Raw genomic sequence first — 21,324 nt, 5'->3', positions numbered from 1 at the left:
AAATTTTTACTCAACTTTCTCACCTTTGCTTTATCATCTTCAGTTGGCAATAAAATTTTATGAGTTGAGAAATGACAGTATCTTTGACAATCCCTAATTTTTTGACCGACTTTGACCTTGTGTACCAAACAACCTTCTTGAGGATAAGAGTAACAGTAGATTCCCTGTTGAGGTTCCCCACAGGCCTGTCTACAGCAGAGCTGTGGCTCCTGCAATTTGATCATGCTCACTCCGAATTCCATCAACAGTGCCATCAATTATTCTTTAAGTCACGAGACTGAGACACTCAGTGATTTCCAAAACTTTTCAAGCTTACCCATTTCAAAGATTAGGTGTCCTGGTTTTCTTTTCTGGGCAATGACTCTATATTGTAGATACTTTAGTTTAAGTGTTCAGAGATTGCCAAGTTCTCTTTTGACCTTATTTTGTTTATGATGAGATGAGGACACTTGGGCATAAAGAACTCTGAAAAGGCTGACTGCATTAGGAACATAAATTAGAATAGTCCCATAATAGTATTATTATATTATATTACATATAATAATATTGAGTCCCATAATACTTCCATCATACACAATAATAATGATATTGCCTTATATATGTTTTCTTGTACCATGAACATAGAAAAGCATGTCTCATGGGAGAGTTCTCTTTCTGGCTTTTTCCACAGAAAAAGCAAAGAGCATACTAAGAGCTTCAATATCTAGTGAAATGCATTATTTTTTTGTGAACAAAGAGGGAAATTTGCCTTTAACTTAAATAATATTTCAGCATTTAAAAAGAAAGCTTGTAAGAGTGGCTTTCAGAAACCCTATCTTACCTAAGATTATGAAACGATAATGGCATCTGCCCAACCTGTTTGATAACCTACTTTCTTACAACAGAACCAGTAGGCATGTCCCTAGGTAAGCCACCAGTTTCCAATCCTACCCACCACCCTTGACTAAAATTAATTCCATTGCTTAGAACAAGAGCAATGACAGAGATACAAGAATGAAAACACAACAAAAATGTGAAATAACAGTGACTTTTAATTTCCAAGTGATTGGGCTGGGTAATACATTTGAGAAGTTTGCGCATAACCTGATTCTTATCTAAAAATGGATTTCTTATATCTGCAGAACAAGTTTAAGGCCACCGTTCCCCCGTTCTACCCCCAGACGTGCTGGCTCTGCCATGGTACTAGGGGCTGTCCGTGCTTCCGGGGGAACAGCCATATGGTGTTCCTTTAAAGCCAACACCAACCATTAGAGAAAAATCAAGCTGAATTCACCAGCTCAGAGACATCTGACAGTCACAAAAGCTCTCTTCTTGCTTTCATGTTCCTGGGAAGTCCTGACTTTCAGTATTCTATGGTATCCCATCTTACAGAGCTCACAAAAGCATGGTTTGGTGTGGGAATAATGCTGACAGGACCGCCCGCACGTTGGCTGTCACTCCAGGCCCGTCTTCACTCAAAGGCCATCTATTCTCCACTGCCCATCTGCAATTAGCGCTCGTCGGCTCTGTGGAATTTCTCTCTCCAGATTTTCTAGCTGTAATTATAGTTTCTCATTTACAATGGAACATTACACTCTTTTTGGAGCTACTTCATATACTTGGCAGCCGACTAAGGTGATCATATGTCCTGTTTCTCTTTCTTTCTGTCTTTCTTTTAAAACCGGGACAGGTCTTTGTTTTTGCTGAAGTTTGCTGTTTCTCCTTGTTACTGATGTGCAGCCTCCTTTGTGCTGACAGCCAAGAAAATTCTGGACCGCTGCCCTGTTTGCCTCCCGAGACTGATGCAAAGTCTTCAAAGTAAAGTCAGTGGGTTTTTTTCAAAATAGAGTTTACTAGAAACAAGACATCTTCATGCTTATGAGGACCTTGCTCTCCACTGCAAAACTTTCAAAGACTGACAGGCTGGACTTGGCCTCTCTGAGGTTTGCAAAGGTACTTGAAACCACTTGAAAAAAAATGGTTCCAGCAAGGGCAACAATGAAGTTAAGACTCAGTTTTGTTTTAGTTTAGTTTTTCATTTGGCATGATAAAAAATGTTAAAAAACGTTTTCAGTTGAATGTTCTTCAGGCAGACCCTGAAGACGACTTTTTGTCAGTTCCCAGTAAGAGTGTGATCACGAAATAATTGTTTAAGCAAAATTCCCTCAAGCCTATGTATTTTGCTGCTGTCATGAAACAGAATATCTAGTTGCATGTGATAGGCTTTGGCTGCATGAATTATTATGGCTCCTTCTCTTTTACTCAGTGCTCAGAAGGTGTGTTGTTGTCATTTCCTGAAGCCTGCACACATGAGCGCTGCCTTATTTACCTAAGAACTGATCTACCTCATCACTGAGACAGAAACAAACATATCATCCACTCCTCTCCTCCAGACCATTTGAATACATGATCCATTTATTTGGTGTCTGGCTCAGGTTTAAATGAGTCATTTAATAACCCCTGTTCACAGCAAGTTAAGATGCAACCAGCTGGCATCCACAACTCACAGGATTGTTAACTGTTCCAGCCAGGATCAGAAACTGCACTCCAGCCTTCCTGAAGGGCATTATGCAGCTTTGCTCCAGCTATCATGGCAGGAGTTTCAAGCAAATCTGTGCTTTAGGTAATAAAATGGCCATGAGAACTATAAGGGTTTTGGAAAATAGATATCAGTGTCTATTCTAAGGTTTAGAAAGGCCGTTGATAAAGCTGTTTGAAGCTGATTATCATCATAGACTGAGAGGCTCCATTCCCCTCCTGAGGCCTTTGGGCACTCCACAAGAAGCACGACTGCCTTAATCCATATAAAGGTCATTTTGTATGAAAGGTCAGTGGCACTCAAGAATGCAGGAGAGATGACAGAGTGGTCAGAAGAAAGACTAAATGCTTCCACATAAACTGCGTTCTTTGTATTTTTAAGGACATCAGCAGTGTACTATTTTTTCCAATGGCACCACTTTCTAACATATCTAATTAATTATTTATTATGCTTATTGTTTATGGTCTGTCCGCCACTTCACCCCACCTCCCATTCCCCACCTGGAATTCCCAACCCCAATTCTCTGCCCTCATTAGCCTACCTGACATGTGGGAGGCACTCAAAACAATGATTGAATGACTATATGGAGTGTATTCTTATTTTTAAAAACAAAAAAAAATGAAGAAATGTATAAAAATATAAAGAAATACATAATTAAAATATCAGTTTCTCCTAACTTACTAAAAAATTCTATTAACATTTTGAAAAGGCACATACACTATGGATCTATGCATAAATGTGTATATATCAAAACTACTATTAATCAATGCCCCTCCCTCATTTATTTTGAGAATCCCCAAAGGGATGCATGCTTCCATCTCTCAGTTTCAGTCAATCAGCATCAGTGGTTCTTAGCTGGCATTGTTTGGCCCACCCCCCAGTCCTCACCCACCCACCACCATCAGGACGCTTGGCCATTTCTGGAGACATTTTTGGCTGCCACTACTGGGGTAGGCGTGCTGCTGACATCTAGTAGGTAGAGGCCAGGGATCCAGGGATGTTGTTAAATTTCCAACATTGCACAGGACAGTCTCCATCACTTCTACTATCGAAGAGTTATCCAACTCAAACTGTCCATGCTGCTGAGGCCAAGAGGCCAGTCTACATTCTTCCTTTCTTGTGCCGGCTCCCTCTGGTCATGTTCCCAAGTCTGTGTGGCCTTGCCATGATGTCTCCTTCCGATGTCTTTCTACTCATTACAGCAAGACCAGTGCCCTTGCTGAGGGTGCCATCTCCACACCTTCTCAGCATTTGCAGTCCACAGATGGCTGGTGCCAAGTGGGCATCCATGCAAAGACAATAAGAAGTGCCTCCTCACCACCTCTGTGCTCTGCACATGGCCTCCACGACCCATAGGCAGCTGTGCTTGTGCCCGGAGACCCAAAGAGGTTGACTTCTGACCCATCGTTCATCATTCAGGGCTTCACTAAGTTTGTCATGAAAAACAGTTTTGGTTCTCATTTCTCTAAATGTAAGAGTTCAAAGTGGGTTCAAGGAGCCGGCTCAGAGACCATTAACTTGAGTGACATTTTTCTCCTAATAAGACCCTCCCTAACTTGAAACTACAGGTCCCTCTCCAGATCCCCTTTGTAAGAATGCGAGTTGGAAGATTCTGGGAGAGAAAAGCAAAGGTAGATAGCTTTCTGCAAAGCAGTGTTTGCCCCTGGCCTTTCAAAAATGCCCTATGTGTTTACTTTTGCTTCTGTGAATGAGAATCCATTTTTCTCATTAATGTTTTCTATTTTTTTTTTTTAGATATAAAGGAAAGTGTTAATTTTTATTTACTCAAATCCTCTTTCATATCTTGCAATAGCCTCATAAAATTTAATTTACTTAACTTTCTCCTTTTCTTAAATAAATGTATTCCTGAGAGTTTTGTGCCTTGGGTTGCTATTGTGAATGATGTTTTAAAAATTATATATTTAAATATTTTGCAATTATAATATCTATGTCTCTCTCTATAAATCTAAATAGCTATATATCATATATGCAATCACTTTTAAAATTATTTTATTAATGGAAAAACTTCTTCAATTAATTATCTTAGATTTTCTAGGTGAATGCTTATATTATCTGAAAATAGTGATAATTTGTTTTTTCATTTTCAGTACTGTGTTAGCCTATGAAACACCTTTGTACAAAAATAGGATTTAAAATTGCTTTATCTAGGCAGATATCTCAATATGAGTGGGTGGCTTGAAGCCTTTATAAAACTTTGAACAAAGTGCCCCTTCTTCAGGGTCGATGCAGTCCTGCCCCACACAGTACACACTGTGTTGAGCAGAGCAGTGGCTGTGTTTTAGCTCTCACTTGCCTCTTGCCTGGAGCCCTAGACCAGGAACAACCCACTCAGATGAAAGAGGTGGTTTCACCCAGACCACATAATTTGCTTCTTTTCTTTTCTATTTCATGTTTTATTGCTTTGGTCAAAATTTATAGAAAAAGGTCAAATAGTAATGGTGATAACAGTTAACTAGTTTTTTCTTAAATATTATTGAGACTGCATTTAGGATTTCACTATTAACTATGCTAACTTGAGATAGATACTTGCAAATTTGAGATATTCAATAGCAATATGAGTTGGTTTCACCTGCATAAACAAATTAATGGCTTTTCTATTTTGCAATAGTTACCAATTAGAAAATGGAAAATAGATCCCATTAATGATGGTAAAAAACATATTAACTGGAAATAAACTAGGAAGAAACGTGCATTATATATATGAAGATCACAAAACTTTAGTGTGGAACATTAAAAAAAGCTTGAATTAGTGGAACAACATACTAATTTATAGTTGAAAGGACTCAAATTTACAAAGATAATCAATTCTCCATAAATTAATATATAAGTTCAATTCATTACAAATACAAATCCCAGGAGGACTTTTATGTAAACTGACAAGCTGATTCTGAAGTTCATCTGGCAGAGTAAGTGCTTGAGTCTAATTCATAGCTAATACACTTCAAAAGGGGGTACTTACCCTATGAAGATTCAACATATATACACTATAGTAAATGTGAAAGTGTAGCACTGGTACAGGAAAGACAAATGCATCAATCTTATTGAAGAGACTCTAGAAATATGTATGTGTGTGGGTGTTTGTAAAAATTCACACATATATATATATGTTAGCTTTCCAAATCAATGGGAAAATATAGACTACTGAATAAATGAACAGTATGAAAATAATTTTCTATCAATCTAAAATAAAATTGGCATTTCCATCTCATATCACACACGTAAAATACCAAATGGATTTAAGACCTAAGTGTAGCAAACTAAGTTATGAAAGAATTGGAATAAAACATGAGAGATTTATGTATACATATTATTTAGGATATGCTAAGGTTTTCTCCAGAAGGATATGAAATCCAGATGCAAGGTATGAAAAATAGAGCTTTAACTATTAAAAAATGTTAAAACTGGTAGTAGGAAGATAACCTAAAACATGAAGACAGTGCAGATTAAAGACAGAAATGGAAACACAGAGCTTGCATAGAAGGCAAAGAGTTGACTATATATATATATGTATGTATATATATGTGTGTGTATATATATACACACACACATATATAGTCAAGTTGACTGTATATATACACTATATATACATATATAGTCAATATATATACATATATGTATATATAGTGTGTGTATATATATAGTCAACTCTTTGCCTTCTATGCAAGCTCTGTGTTTTCATATATATATATACGTGTGTGTGTGTGTGTGTGTGTGTGTATATGAAGCTCTCCCATAAAGTAATTAAATTTAAAGCACATTGAAAAGGGCATTTTATGAGTAATCTCTTAATTGTCAAAACAGATAAAGAATTGATGCCCAGAGAAGTCAAGTAACTTGCTCAAGGTCACATAGCTTCCAAGTAGTGGTGGCTGGATTTGAATGCAGGGAGTCTCTCTATAGCTGAAACAAACACCATGATTTCCTGCCTCCTCAAACTGAAACTAACCAATATTGGGGAATTTAGGGAGCACTTTGGGAGGCTGAGGTGGGTGGATCTCCTGAGGTCAAGAGTTTGAGACCAGGCTGACCAACATGATGAAACCCCATCTCTGCTAAAAATACAAAAATTAACCCAGCATGGTGGCAGACACCTGTAATCCTAGCTACTCAGGAGGCTGAGGCACGAGAATCTCTTGAACCCAGGAGGTGGAAGTTGCAGTGAGCCAAGATTGTGCCACTGCACTCCAGTCTGGGCAACAACCTGAGACTTGGTCTCAAAAACAAAAACAAAAAAAAAAAAAAAAGAAAGAAAAAAATTATCATATACTGCATGAGTCGAAATGGACACAAACTTCTTGAAAGAATATTTGATAATCACTTTAAATATTTATTACCTAAATTATGTTTAACCTTTAAATCAACAATTCCCTTGTATTCACCAGTTTGTTAAATATGGAGTTATTTAATTACACACCAAAAACATTACAAATAAGGCCATGGCATAGAAACATACAAGGATGTTTGTTAAATTTAATTTAACAAAGACTAATTATACAAATTGACTTTACTGGTAATGCCCCTCAAACTTTTAAGTAATAGCTAATTTCATCACCACATGGATTTTTTCAGAGCATAGTGAAAATCTACAAAGTGCATTTTATAAAACCAGCATAACTCCTCAGCAACCAAATCTAACAAAAATGTTACAGCAAAATTATAGACCCATTTTGTATATGAAAACAGAGTTAAATATGGAGTTATTTAGTTATACACCAAGTATGTTACAAATCGTACCATGGTATACACACGTAAATACAGCCTTCTGTGTTTCTATGCCATGGCACAATTTGTAATGTATTTGGTGTGTAATTTGATAATATTGCTTCTCTCTCTGTTTGAAACTGCGTGTATATAAAGGTTTATTTACACAAATGAATCATATTATATACTACACATCAGCACATGTATTTGTTTCATTTAGAGTTTTGGAGGGATTCACACCCGTTACTAGTGCTTATCTTCTGGAAAATGACAAATAGGGAAATGGGGGAGGCAGGTATGGGGACTTCCGTTTATTTATTTATTTATTTATTTATTTATTTTTTTGAGTCAGAATTTTACTCTCTCACCCATGCTGGAGTGCAGTGGTAGGCAGGTATGGGGACTTCCATTTAATTTTTTTTTTTTTTTTTTTTTTTGAGTCAGAATTTTGCTCTCTCACCCAGGCTGGAGTGCAGTGGTATGATCACGGCTCACTGCAGCCTCAAACTCCTGTGCTCAAGTGATCCTCCCACCTCAGCCTCCTTAGTAGCTGAGACTACAGGAGTGTGCCACCATGCCTGGCTAATTTTTTGTGTGTGTGTGTGTTTTTTTTTTTCTAGAGATGGGGGTTCTCACTATGTTGTCCAGGCTGGTCTCAAACTCCTGGGCTCAAGCGATCAGCTGGTCTTGGCCTCCCAGAGTGCTGGAATTATAGGAGTGAGCAACTATGCCTGGCCTCTACTTTTTAATATATAGATATCTGCACTGTTAAATTGTTACGGGGACCCTGTGCTAAATCCAAAATAATCAAGAGATACCTTTCTAGTCAGAGTTTTTAAAGAGGCTGTTTTCTATTGGTTATGAATGAATTTTGCATGTTATCCTTTGTTTTTTCCTCATCTATTGAGATTACATAATTTTTCTTATTTGGCTGATTGATTGAAAATGTCATATTAATAGATGATTAATATGAATAGAGATTAAATGATCCTCACTTAAAGTCTTAAGGAGACTTAAAATCTTTTTTTTTTTTTTGTCTTTTCCAGAGCTCAGTGTTCCATCATTATATGATTAGATGTTATGGTTTGTATTTATTTAAAAATTTCAGATTTGTTTTCATATACAAGATGGGTCTATATCTTGCTTTGTAATATTTTTGTTAGCTTTTGGTTGTTGAGGAGTTACGCTAGCTTTGTAAAATGCACTTGGTAGATTTTCATTCTTTTTATATGCTCTACAAAAATTCATGTGGTGATAAAATTAGGTATTATTTAAAAGTTTGAGGGATATTACCAGTAAAGCCAATTTGTATAATTAGTCTTGGTTAAACTAATTTTTTTGTCTCTTCAAAGTTTCTCCTACTTTTTGAATTATTGTTCACATCTATTTTTCTAGAAATTTAAATTTAATCCAACTTTTAAACTTTTATCGCACATAGTATACTCTTATGATTTAGAATTCTCAAAGATCAGATGGCTGTAGATGTGTGGTATTATTTCTGAGGACTCTGTTCTGTTCCATTGGTCTATATCTCTGTTTTGGTACCAGTACCATGCTGTTTTGGTTACTGTAGCCTTGTAGTATAGTACAAGAAATGGGGAAAGGATTCCCTATTTAATAAATGGTGCTGGGAAAATTGGCTAGCCATAAGTAGAAAGCTGAAACTGGATCCTTTCCTTACTCCTTATATGAAAATTAATTCAAGGTGGATTAGAGACTTAAATGTTAGACCTAATACCATAAAAACCCTAGAAGAAAACCTAGGTAGTACCATTCAGGACATAGGCATGGGCAAAGACTTCATGTCTAAAACACCAAAAGCAACGACAGCAAAATCCAAAATTGACAAATGGGATCTCATTAAACTAAAGAGCTTCTGCAGAGCAAAAGAAACTACCATCAGAGTGAACAGGCAACCTACAGAATGGGAGAAAATTTTTGCAATCTACTCATCTGACAAAGGGCTAATATCCAGAACCTACAAAGAACTCCAACAAATTTACAAGAAAAAAACAAACAACCCCATCAAAAAGTGGGCAAAGGATATGAACAGACACTTCTCAAAAGAAGACATTCATACAGCCAACAGACACATGAAAAAATGCTCATCATCGCTGGCCATCAGAGAAATGCAAATCAAAACCACAATGAGATACCATCTCACACCAGTTAGAATGGCGATCATTAAAAAGTCAGGAAACAACAGGTGCTGGAGAGGATGTGGAGAAATAGGAACACTTTTACACTGTTGGTGGGATTGTAAACTAGTTCAACCATTATGGAAAACAGTATGGCGATTCCTCAAGGATCTAGAACTAGATGTACCATATGACCCAGCCATCCCATTACTGGGTATATGCCCAAAGGATTATAAATCATGCTGCTATAAAGACACATGCACACGTATGTTTATTGCGGCACTATTCACAATAGCAAAGACTTGGAATCAACCCAAATGTCCATCAGTGACAGACTGGATTAAGAAAATGTGGCACATATACACCATGGAATACTATGCAGCCATAAAAAAGGATGAGTTTGTGTCCTTTGTAGGGACATGGATGCAGCTGGAAACCATCATTCTCAGCAAACTATCACAAGAACAGAAAACCAAACACCACATGTTCTCACTCATAGGTGGGAACTGAACAATGAGATCACTTGGACTTGGGAAGGGGAACATCACACACCGGGGCCTATCATGGGGAGGGGGGAGGGATTGCACTGGGAGTTATACCTGATGTAAATGATGAGTTGATGGGTGCTGACGAGTTGATGGGTGCAGCACACCAACATGGCACAAGTATACATATGTAACAAACCTGCACGTTATGCACATGTACCCTACAACTTAAAGTATAATAAAAAAAAAAAAAAAATTCTCTCTGTAGAGTGTAGGCCTTCGGTCATTTCATTTTTGTTTATTTGTATTTTTCTTTTATTGATTAGGTTGTCTAGAGATTTATTTTCTTTTTTCTCCCTAAGAACCAGCTCTAAATTTTTTAAGAATTTAAATTTGAATATTAGCTTTAATTTACATTTTTGGGACTTTTACTTGTGACATTACTCATTAGTTTGTTTTCTTAAAGAAACCTTTAAAGGAAATATCGTCGTGCTTTATTTTTCTTCCTTAGATTTGCTATATAGATGCAATGTTAATGATTTCATTTTGTTTATGCAAAACTGGTCATCCACAAAGTTAAAATTATACCATTAGCTACTGTCCCCATTTCATGGAGAGTGGCAATTTTAATGAATATGTAAATATGGTGATTACTTTTAGAATAAAATACATATATGTTTACAAATAAATAGCTTGCTTTTTTGTTGCTGCTCTTACAGAATCATAGAGGCATTAAATGGAACTGATTATGGAGTTGGTATATAAAATAAAATAGTTTACTTAGGAAAGAAAAAACATCTCAGTATCTTAATGAACATGGCCAGACTGAAGGAAGGAATTCTATATCTCTAACTAATATCTATACTGTGAGGAAGACAAAAGATTTGTATTTACACAAAGATAAAAAGAAAGTGGCAACCATCTGCCACTAATACTTAACAATACGGTTTAGTCTATGATATGCAGGAGTTAACAGTTAATCTGTTTAGCAAGCACAGGTAGACCATGGTGCTTTAAGTATGAAATCTTAGAGCAGAAATAGACAGCATGGTAAATCCTACAAAGGTAAAAAGAAACTGCATACTTTCTAATTTTGAAGACAGTCCTTCCACTTTGTTTCTTACTCGGTGAGAAAATGCCTGAAGGTCTCTATGACAGTAATTCAGCTAGCTCAGTATTTTTAATTCATCTATTTGTACTGTTAGATGGAAAGATTCATAGCATGGAGATTGGAAAATGCTGCCCTTTTGGAAATAGCTTGAATTCCTGATAAGTGAAATGCCATGTGATGCCACAGGAAGACAATGAATTAGCGCAGGGCTATGGAAAAGTTCTTAGTTTGGGAGTTGGTTGGAGCTCTGCTTAATCCTGCTCTCTGACCCTAGGAATGTATCCCTGAGCAAGACAGTTAAACTGTCTTCATTTCACTATCTTCATTTGATAACGCAAATGATACTACTTGCCTTTCAGAGTACTTGTGATGATTAAATATAAACTATGTGTAAAACATTTTTAGAAATCTCGATAAAACACTTTTAAAATGCTGTTGAATAAGTAGTAAATCTATTTTTAATATGATGATGTAACTATTATTTTTAAAAAATTCAGTGTCTTTTGTGGTTTCCAACTGAAGGCATCCCTGACATTCCTCAGTCATATCCTTGGCACGTTTCTGTCATTCAGCACTGTAATTAATTTTACGACACAGGCAATTCAGTTCCACAAACATTTACCAGGTACCTGTTCTGCTTAAGACTAGAGAGTAGGTGATGGAGATACAAGAGCTAGAGGAATGAGGCTCCTCCCTTAAATGTAGATTCTATCCATCAGATTCACAACCTGATTACTTGACCCAAACAGTTCTGATTAGCAAACACCATATGTTCAGCACTGTCCTCTAAGTTTAATTTGCCTGAGGCATTATTCCTCTGAGTACCATAGATTTTTACTGCTCTCTTACATTTAACTTGTCTTACTTTTATGTGAAATCAGATGTGAGAACAGGAAGAACTGGGAAGAACTCTTGGCCCTTCAGTGGTCCAAAGTGGAAACAGTTATATTTTATTAAAAATGAAGGGGTTTAGCAAGCATTTTAAAATAGAAATGGTGTGGGAGCTCAGCAGGTCATGAAAATGCCTTCAGAAGAATTTGCTGAAGGACTCTCTTCAGGGGTAAAGATCAAAGATCAGCCATTCACAGCATAAAGGCGGCAGTGTTTTTCATTTTAGCTTGTTCAGTATCATAAATAAACAGGGATATTGTGTGCATAGATTGGTTGTGGCTCTCCAGATTTGAGAGGGAAGGAAACACATAATTTCAACATGTGAAGGAACTGTGATGGGAATATAAGAAACTTTCAAATCTAAGAGTGTAGGGAGTGGGTTACCATTTAGTATATATGTGAAATCTTCCAAGATTCTTTGAATTTATTCTTTTTCTATTGTGATGTGTTTGACTTAAAAGGAATTCAAGTTCATCTATTTGAAACAAAATTTGCCATCACTATCTGTTTTTTTTCCTCTGTCAGAAAATAGTAAATCAGCTTTTAAAATGAATTTGTAAAATCATGATTTCCATACATTCATTTGAATGCCCACACAATACAACATACAATGATAATATAAAATAAATATGTTAAGGCAATTTAGGTCAGAAAATATTGATTTGTGAATCAGCAAGGAAGAAAATACTAAATAAGATGTATAAAAGTTTGGTAGAGTTTCTGAGCTGTATAAAATATTGTGATAAGTAAGGAAGTCTGGATTCAACTATTTTTAGAGCTCTATGGACACATAACTGCTTGGGTAGTGTGATAATAAATAAATAGTGTTGATAAATAGATAGGTGGAAAGTTCAGAAGATGTACTCACACTGTCTATTTTGTGCAAATATTGAGTTCACTAGTGCTGTACAGGATTTTCTACGAAACACTAATTTGGAGATATTAATTGGTATTAAATACTTCTAAAGGTTCTCACTGTTAAATGAGTTTTAATTGAGTTAAACAGGTTTGCTCAATGCATTTAATATACAGTAAACCTTGTGAATTTTCCATGAGTAAATGTAATACCCATTATTTCCTAAATTTGTTAATAAAGTTATGGGTATATTCTTTTTAGATTGTTTTTTTCCAGGACTATGCTACTTTGAGATAGAGTATTATTGACACAATTCTCATATTATAGACTTATTGCATTTTCTTGCTTTTTTCTAAGTGTTTGCCTTTTGAGCTTTTCCTAGATAAAATCACAGAGTGGAGTCATAGAGCATCTGCTAGCATCACTTCATGTGACTGATTAAGTAGAATGTTAATGCGGTCTCACCCAGCAGGATTCAAAGCATAGCATTAACTCAGAGGGAGTGCATGGAAATACTCTGTGCTAGTTATATCTGTTATCCCTGTCCTGGGGAATGGACTTTAAGAGACGATGTCAAATAGGAGTAAGTTCATGAAAAGTAATATGATGCTGAAGGGGCATTCAAAACTTTCTATTTTGGGAAATGTAGAAGGAATTAGAGATGTTCAACCTGGATTTGAGACAATTAATTAAAAACTACTATGGCCTTTATATATTTGAGAGAATGGCATTTAGAAGAGTGTGCCAAAATGGGTACAACCTGATCTAACAGAGATGTAACCAGGTGACAGAGTTTTGGGCTCAGTATAAGAAGATACATTCCTGCAGTCAGAATTGTCTGAGAATAACTGTCCCCTTAAGACGTGGTTGTGTTCAGCCTTAAACTCAGCAGAAATACTGTCAAGAGAAATGAGGGCAGTCTTAAAAAAAAATTACAGTATGAAATCACAAATTGAATCCTTTGAACCTAGAAACTTTGTGAATTCTACTACAAAATTTCATTTAAATGAGCATCTATGCAAAACAGAAATTTTCCGTGCCTTGATTCAAGATTCTTATTTCCAACAGTATACGAAAAAGATGATATTATTTTAACAGGTGTATTTGAAGTCCTTTAGGACCGTTCTATAAATATTTTTGTAAACAACTTGGAGTACAGAGTCTCTAAGGAGTGAATGGTTCACTTCTTTGAAAAATAGAAATGAACTGACAAATGACTTCTGGTTTGATAAGTGGCTTATTAGTGACGGGGTAGTAAAAGCCAGAACAGAATCCATACTATATAACCAGAGCAGTGCCACTTATAGACATTAAAATTCTATTGTTTTTGTGTACAAAATTCGGGTTCTGTCCTAATGATATTAGTAAATTCACCTTGAAATAATAATAAAAGCCTCATGGTGACCCTGTGGGATAAGAACTATTACAAATGACAAAGCTGGAGCTCTGAGAAATGAAGTAACTTGCCCAGTCAGTGCAGAGAACATTTCTAGTTTGGAAGATACCATTTTCTTCTGATTTGGGGCAAAATGAAAATTTATATTTCCTGGCTTCAGTTTGCAGTTAGATACAGACATGTGGTATGAAGTTCTATTCAAGTCTCGGAGTTTGAGTACTTATATGAGACAGCATGGGAAATGCTGGACAATAATATCACTCTTCTTTCCTATTACATAGGCTTTTAATCATGAGATTCTGCTATCATGCTCCTAGCTAATTGAACAAGGACTGACCTGACCCAGGGGAAGCCATTTATAGATTGCCCGGTAGTCCATGAGGGGTCTGCCTATAGATTTCTGTCCAATTACAGTGCCCTAAGCTGGGATGGTGTCTCATCAACCCAATGGGATGCTCTTTCTCAGTGAGTATAGACATGAGACATATAGAGAAGTAATCAGCAAACACTAAAGCAACAGATGCTGAGGGACTCAGAGAAGCAAAACAGTCAGCAAAGCCCTGAAGTGGAAAAAGTAGAATTGACAGTGCTGTGTGACTGTTAAAGAAAAGTAGTTCTCCTTCCTTGTATCCCCATGTAATTTATATTGAAACATCCTGCCCATTAACCAAGTCCATTAGTTTTCTATAGTTATGTACCAAATTGTCACAAACTTAGTGGTTTAAAACAATAAAAATTTATTGCCTGACAGTTCTGGGGGGTTAGAATACTGAGATGGGTCTGCTTTGGCTAAATCAAGGTATCAGCAAGCTATGTTCCTATCTGGAGGCTCTGGGGGGATTTCATTTTCTTGCCGTTTTTAGCTTCTAGAAGCTGTCTTGATTCCTTGGCTCATGGCTAGCCTTCCATCTTCAAAGCTAGGATTGGTCAGTCAAGTCTTTCTCACAATGCCATCTCTCTGGTTCTGCCTCTTCAACCTCTTCTATTTAAAGACCCCTGTAATTACATTGGATCCACTCAGGTTTTCCAGGATAATCTTCTTTTCAAGTCAGCTGACTAGTAACCTGAAGTGCAACTAAAACTTTAATTATCTTTTGTCATATCAGATAATATATTTCCAGGTTCTGGAATACATCTGGGGATTAAGATTTGGACACTTTTGAGAGTCATTATTCATGTTTTTTTCACCAACTGTACATAGGTGGATTTTTTGGCAAATATTAAACTGCACATATTAAACTCAGGTTATTATTTCCTAACAACCATCTACCACTACTACTAAACAATAAAGTTTAATCTATGATATGCAGGGGTTAATAATTAATCTATTTAGCAAGCACAAGTAGACCGCGGTGCTTTAAGAAAGAAATCTTACAGCAGAAATAGACAACATGGTAAATCCTACAATATATGGCCACAATATGTCTCAAATTTCAGCATATTAGATGATAATTTGTTCAGTACTCAGAACCATGGAGCATTACAACAATCTGAGCATTATCAGATCCCAGTGATAAATAAGGTATCAGAGGCAGAGTTTTAGTAAATTCTTTATATACTGGTGTTTTAAAACATAAATATGAGTATTCCATTGTACACTGAGGGTCACACAATTGTTAAAGAGAGTATCACAGTGTGAGGGTTCAGATCGATTGAGAAGTTCTCTAGGTACAGTTTCTCAAGTGAGACAATAATTCCCTCACATCACTTTCCTGAAAAGCATTCTCTTTCTCTGATAGCATCTATCAGGTAATGAGAATCTCACTACTCTCATGAGTCAATGGATTATTTTGATAGTTGTCTGGGGTGATTTATGCATAAACATGGAAAGTGAACATATGCATTTATCTCTGTCTCATTTCTAAAGGGATGGGGACTAAAACAAACAAATGAAGAAACAAAGATACCAGCCCACAAGGGCAAACAAACAAAGAAGAAACAGTAGACAAGAGAGAAAACACAATTTTGGAAGATGAAAAATAAATGGAGAAGTGACAACTGCTTTAGCAGAAGTTGAAACATAAGTGCCTACAGATGGGTGAGAATAAGAAGCAAGGTAAAGAATTCTGCAGATCTTCAAAAAAAGCTGAGGACTTAGAGACCTCAAGTAGTCTGAAAGGTGCATGGGGCTACTTCAGGGAAGATGGATTGGATGTAAGTTGTTCACAAAGCAGTTAGACTCTCTGATCCTCATCCCCACATGTTGATTTTCTGGATTCAGTGACACCAGGTATAATGGAGTAACCTGCCAATGACCCCATCCCAAATTCTAAAGTCAACATGCTCTACCTGTTAACACAGAACTTCCAGTCCGATTTTTAGTGTGTTATTTGTAATTATGAATAGATAGCCAAGAACCACATTTGAGGAAGTCCTCTGATATAAAACTCAGAGATCAAAATGAATAGAAAAGAATTGAGCACAGAAAAAAAAAACCAGATAAAATAGATAGTATAGAAAAAACCTTTAAAAATACTGTTAATTTCAAAGAAAAAAACAATTTACCCATAAAACAAGGAAAACTAGAGAATAGTAAAAGATTCATGGAAATTATCAAAGAAAGAAAATGTGAATATACTCTAGAGGAGAACGACATGTGCTCTGGATTGAAAGAGCCTACCAAATGCCCACCACAATGAATAAGAAGTAAATAAACCAAAACCCACACCTAGAAATATCAGAACTTTAGAATATCAGGGCCAAAAAGAAGAACCTAGGGGCTTCTCAAGTAGGGTGGGGTGGGCATGAAATGGTGCATATACATAAAAATGAAAAAACAAAATGCCAGAAGAAACTGAAGCCCTCAGTCCTAAAACTGTAAGGAACTGAATACTTCCAATAACCTGTGTGAGCTCAGAAGTCAATTCTTCCCCAGTTGAGCCTCAGAGAAGACTGAAACCTTAGAAGACATTATGATTACTGCTTTGATTGCAGACTTATGACCCACAGAAACTAGGTGGTTTTAAGCTGATACCTTTATGGTAATATTGTGACAAAGCAAGAGATAACAAATATACCTGGAAACATTATTCAGTTGTAAGGGTAAAATGAGAATGTTTTCTCACATGTTAGATCTAAAGAATCTTGGATGAAATTCAACTTTCCAGAGCTCTATGTCTGTCAAAAATAGATGGCATTCAAAAGAATCTAAGGCATGAAAGAGTAATGAATGACAAAAATAGACAAAAATCGGGCTTGCATGTGGTAATTATGGTGCGAGCATTTTGTTGTGAGCAGTATTGGACATCTGAAGAAGAACCATACAATCTAGTTTTTGGTAACATCATACAATCCAAAGCACTGTACTTTGCAAATAGTACACAAATAAATAGGTGGGTGAAGAAATTAATGAAATAGAAGTATAAGAAACTCAAAGCACCCTAGTGCAACAGCATTTGTGGTCAGATTTGTTCATATAACTAACACTATCATAAACGATGGTATCTTCAGCTGCCAAGAGGAGCATATGGGTATTTGTATAAATTTCACTTGTCCCACTGCTATCCCAATTCCCAAAGGGACTAGGAATGCTTTTTTTGTACAATATGAATTAGGTGATATATTCTCCTTCCCTTATATAGAGGTTTAACACTCACTGCACTCTAATTACAGTTCTTTCCCTCCTTAGGGCCTTCTCACTTACCATGCCCTGGGTTTTTGAGCAGATATTTGCATGGTTTATGCCCTTACATCACTCAGCTTTGCTTAAGTATCACCCTTCGGGAAGCTTTTCCTTGTTGTGGTGCCTCAAGTACTAGTCCCTTGTCCTGATGTATTTTTCTTTAAAGTGCTTATCATTATTTATTAATTTTACACACCTCCCCCAAACACATTGTAAGCTCTTTGAGTGATAGATGTTTTTATTCATTTTTCTATCCCAAGACCCATATAGGTGGCGAACAATTAATATTTAAGTGAATGAATTAAATTTCAAAGCCAAACTTCCACATTTCTTCAGTTGAAGAATGAGATATAAGAAGACAATAATCTAGACTGGGTTTCATTCTATACTATTTGAAGATCTTCTAAACATGCACATTTTTCTACAAAGAATTAAATGCAAGAAAGTTATAGACAGATCCAGTTCTAAGGAAATTCAAGGTAATTAGAATAGACCACATACTTTTTATTCTCTCCACAATTACAAATTTATATCATTTTAGCAGCAAATACACTGTACCGACTGTGTCATCTTAATAGTCATGAAACAGGAAGGTAAAGGCAGGGGTAAAGATTGGTATTATGTTATTTGGTTTTTGAGATTCTGGTCATTATTGCATCTAAAAGTGATGTTTTCCTTAATGTATTGGAACTTTAGGCAGAATGGAAGAAAGCATTTACCCCTTTCTGATCATTCCACTTAGTGGAAACAAAAGCATTGCACTGTTGAGAAAAAGAAAATCCCAAGACCCCCAGCTGACAAAACAGACCATCATCCTGGCCAAGAGCACCATAGAGAAACCATGAAAACTGAAGAAACCATGAAAACTGAGTTACTGGCCATGATGGGATGCAAGATCAGGCATGCCTTGCTATATCCCCTTCTTTGTTAAGTACCATTAGGCTTTCTTCTCTAACAGAAACTAGACCTTTTGAAAGACTCTTTCCACTCCTGGTATCAACCAACCACCTGAGGCTGCCCCTTCCTTTTTGTCGTTTCCACACAAATGACCAGCATTCCTTTTGGATAAGAGACTACTGACCATGCAGCAGTTCTGGCCAGTAGATGGAGGATGTGCACTGAGTGCCTTTATGTCCTCAGTCATGATGTCAGAGGGCTGAAAACTTCACTTTCAGTTCCATGGAGAAGATGAAGCACAATTGCATATAGGCATCCTTCTCCTTTCACAAATATTCATGACTCCTCCTATATATTACTATACATACTCACCCACTCCATTCAGCATCAATTCCTATTCCCTTTGCTCCCTGTTCAAAGTGTCTGTTTTCAGCTTTTGCCTGGAGTTAAGCTTCCCAACCTGTCAGAAAGGCTACCTGCAGGCTGCAACCTTTTATGAGAAGTAAAACTCTCCTTTCCAAATTTATGAACCTTCTCATTCTTCATTTGACACTGTGCATTAGGGGAAGTAGATAGAATCTCTGAGGTAATTCCATCCCCCTGCTAGTTAATTCTTTTTAAGTTAGATCTCTACCTCATTGCCTGGCATTAATAAATATTTAATAATGTAAAGAATAGATGAGAATTGAAGAACTAGCGTCTAAATGTGTTGAAAAGCCAGCAGGCCACAGGCAGAAAAGGTGAGTTTGCAAGCTCTTCCCAGTGTTATGCCTCACAAGATGCAGCCAAGCAAAGGAAGGCTGACTTTTCATAAGCCATTGTAACTGCAGTGCAGATTCATGGTAGGCTTGAAGATAAGACAAATGGTGTTGCTGCCTCTACCGGTAATACTAGGTTCCTAACTCAGTTCTTTCAATTCACCTGTGTAGTTCTAGATTTTATAAAATGTAACTATACCCAAGTCTCTTCTGGCTTTTAATAGAGAAAATGTTGAAGAAAACCATAATGATGACTATTTTGATTGTGTTATATAATATTATACTCATATCTTGGTTAATTCCCGCTGATATTTTACAAATTTAAAGTTTAGATTTTGACTAGGGTGATGACACATCCCAGTTTGCCCAAGACTTTCTGCTTCTATCGTTGAAATTCTGCATCACAAGAAACCTCCCAGCCCCAGACAAACCGGAACACTTGTGTCAGAGGCATTTGAACCAGAGCGACTCCATCTTGAATAGGTGCTGGGTAAAATAAGGCTAAAACCTACTGGGTTGCATCCCCAGGAGGTTAAGGCGCTCTTAGTCACAGGATGAGATTGAAGGTTAGCACACAACATAGGTCATAAAGACCTTGCTGATAAAACAGTTTGCAGTAAAGAAGCTGGCTGAAACCCACCAAAACCAAGATATCAACATAAGTGACCTCTGTTCATCCTCACTGCTCATTATTTGCTAATTATAATGCACTAGCATGCTAAAAGACACTCCCACTGGTGTTATGACAGTTTACAAATGCCATGGCCATGTCTGAAGTTACCCTATATCATCAAAAAAGGAGAAGAACCCTCAGTTCCAGGAATTTCCCATCACTTTCCCAGAAAACTCATGAATAAACCACCCCTTGTTTAGCATATAATCAAGAAATAACCATAAAAGTGGCTACCCAGAAGCTCAGGCTGCTTCTCTGCCTGTGGAGTAGCCATTCTTTTATTCCTTTACTTTCCTACTAATTTCCTTTGCTTTCACTTTACTCCATGGACTCTTCGTGAATTCTTTCTTGTGCAAAATCCAAGAACACTCTCTTGGAGTCAGGATTGGGACTCCTTTCTAGTAACAGTTGACTACGCTAAAGCATTCTCTTGGGCTGCAGTCCTGGCAGGACCATGATAGGTTGTTTGGAATTGAAAATGCCGTTGTTTAACCTTCCAGAAAATCTTCATTTCTACTGCAATCACCTATACTTAACTATTGCTGTACCATGACCACGAAGAGCAGATCATACACTGCTTTAACCCAAGGATAAACATTCAACACTTATTGAACCCTCTCATTCAGTAATTCTCCTCTTAGGATTTAGAGATAAAGCAAAGATGTATATGTAAAGACATTCATTACAATATTATTTCTAATAGCAAAAATTGGGAATCAACTTAAATGTCCAAAATGGGGACTAATTTAGTGAAATACATTCATGTAATAGAAGACTACATAGCCATTTCAATTACATTTTCTTGCAAGCTATCTAATGATGTGGCACAAGTCTTCAAAAAGAGTTTTAACATGATGAGAGATACAAAATTGTGTACACTTAATAGAAAAAAACTGGAAGGAAATATACACAAAATGTTAATAGGTTATCTTTGGATGATATCAAGATACTTTTTCATTTATTTTTGTGTCATTGCAAATACTATTATTTTATCTGTAATCAGTATAAGAAAATAATTGTTGAGAAAACTGTTAATGCCTCATATAGAGGATTTTCAATTTTGGTTGCCTAAAAGGTGTCTGGGAATTTTACTAACCCAGATTTCTTGACTCTACTTTCAAATATTCTAAATCAAGGTCTCAGTTGAAGCTCTTGCACCTGCAATTAAAAAAAAAAATACCCTGAAAGATTCTAATGCATGTGCCATGAATCACTTGGGAAAACAATAACCAGGAGTGTGTCTGTCTATCTTCAATC

General features: G+C 36.5%; 1 long non-coding RNA gene across 1 annotated transcript in view; it reads left to right on the top strand.

Annotated features, from left to right (window-relative positions):
- Window positions 1–21,324, top strand: part of LOC105496669 (uncharacterized) — an 80,853-nt gene that overhangs the window by 44,168 nt on the left and 15,361 nt on the right. The window contains exons 2-3 of the long non-coding RNA XR_011623534.1: window positions 15,985–16,173; window positions 18,000–18,218. This is a non-coding gene — a long non-coding RNA (uncharacterized lncRNA). The remainder of the gene's footprint in view (window positions 1–15,984; window positions 16,174–17,999; window positions 18,219–21,324) is intronic.

This window comes from Macaca nemestrina, chromosome 5 (genome assembly GCF_043159975.1).
Source record: "Macaca nemestrina isolate mMacNem1 chromosome 5, mMacNem.hap1, whole genome shotgun sequence".
Taxonomy (NCBI): domain Eukaryota; kingdom Metazoa; phylum Chordata; class Mammalia; order Primates; family Cercopithecidae; genus Macaca; species Macaca nemestrina.
This window is presented reverse-complemented; position numbering and strand designations above follow the sequence as displayed.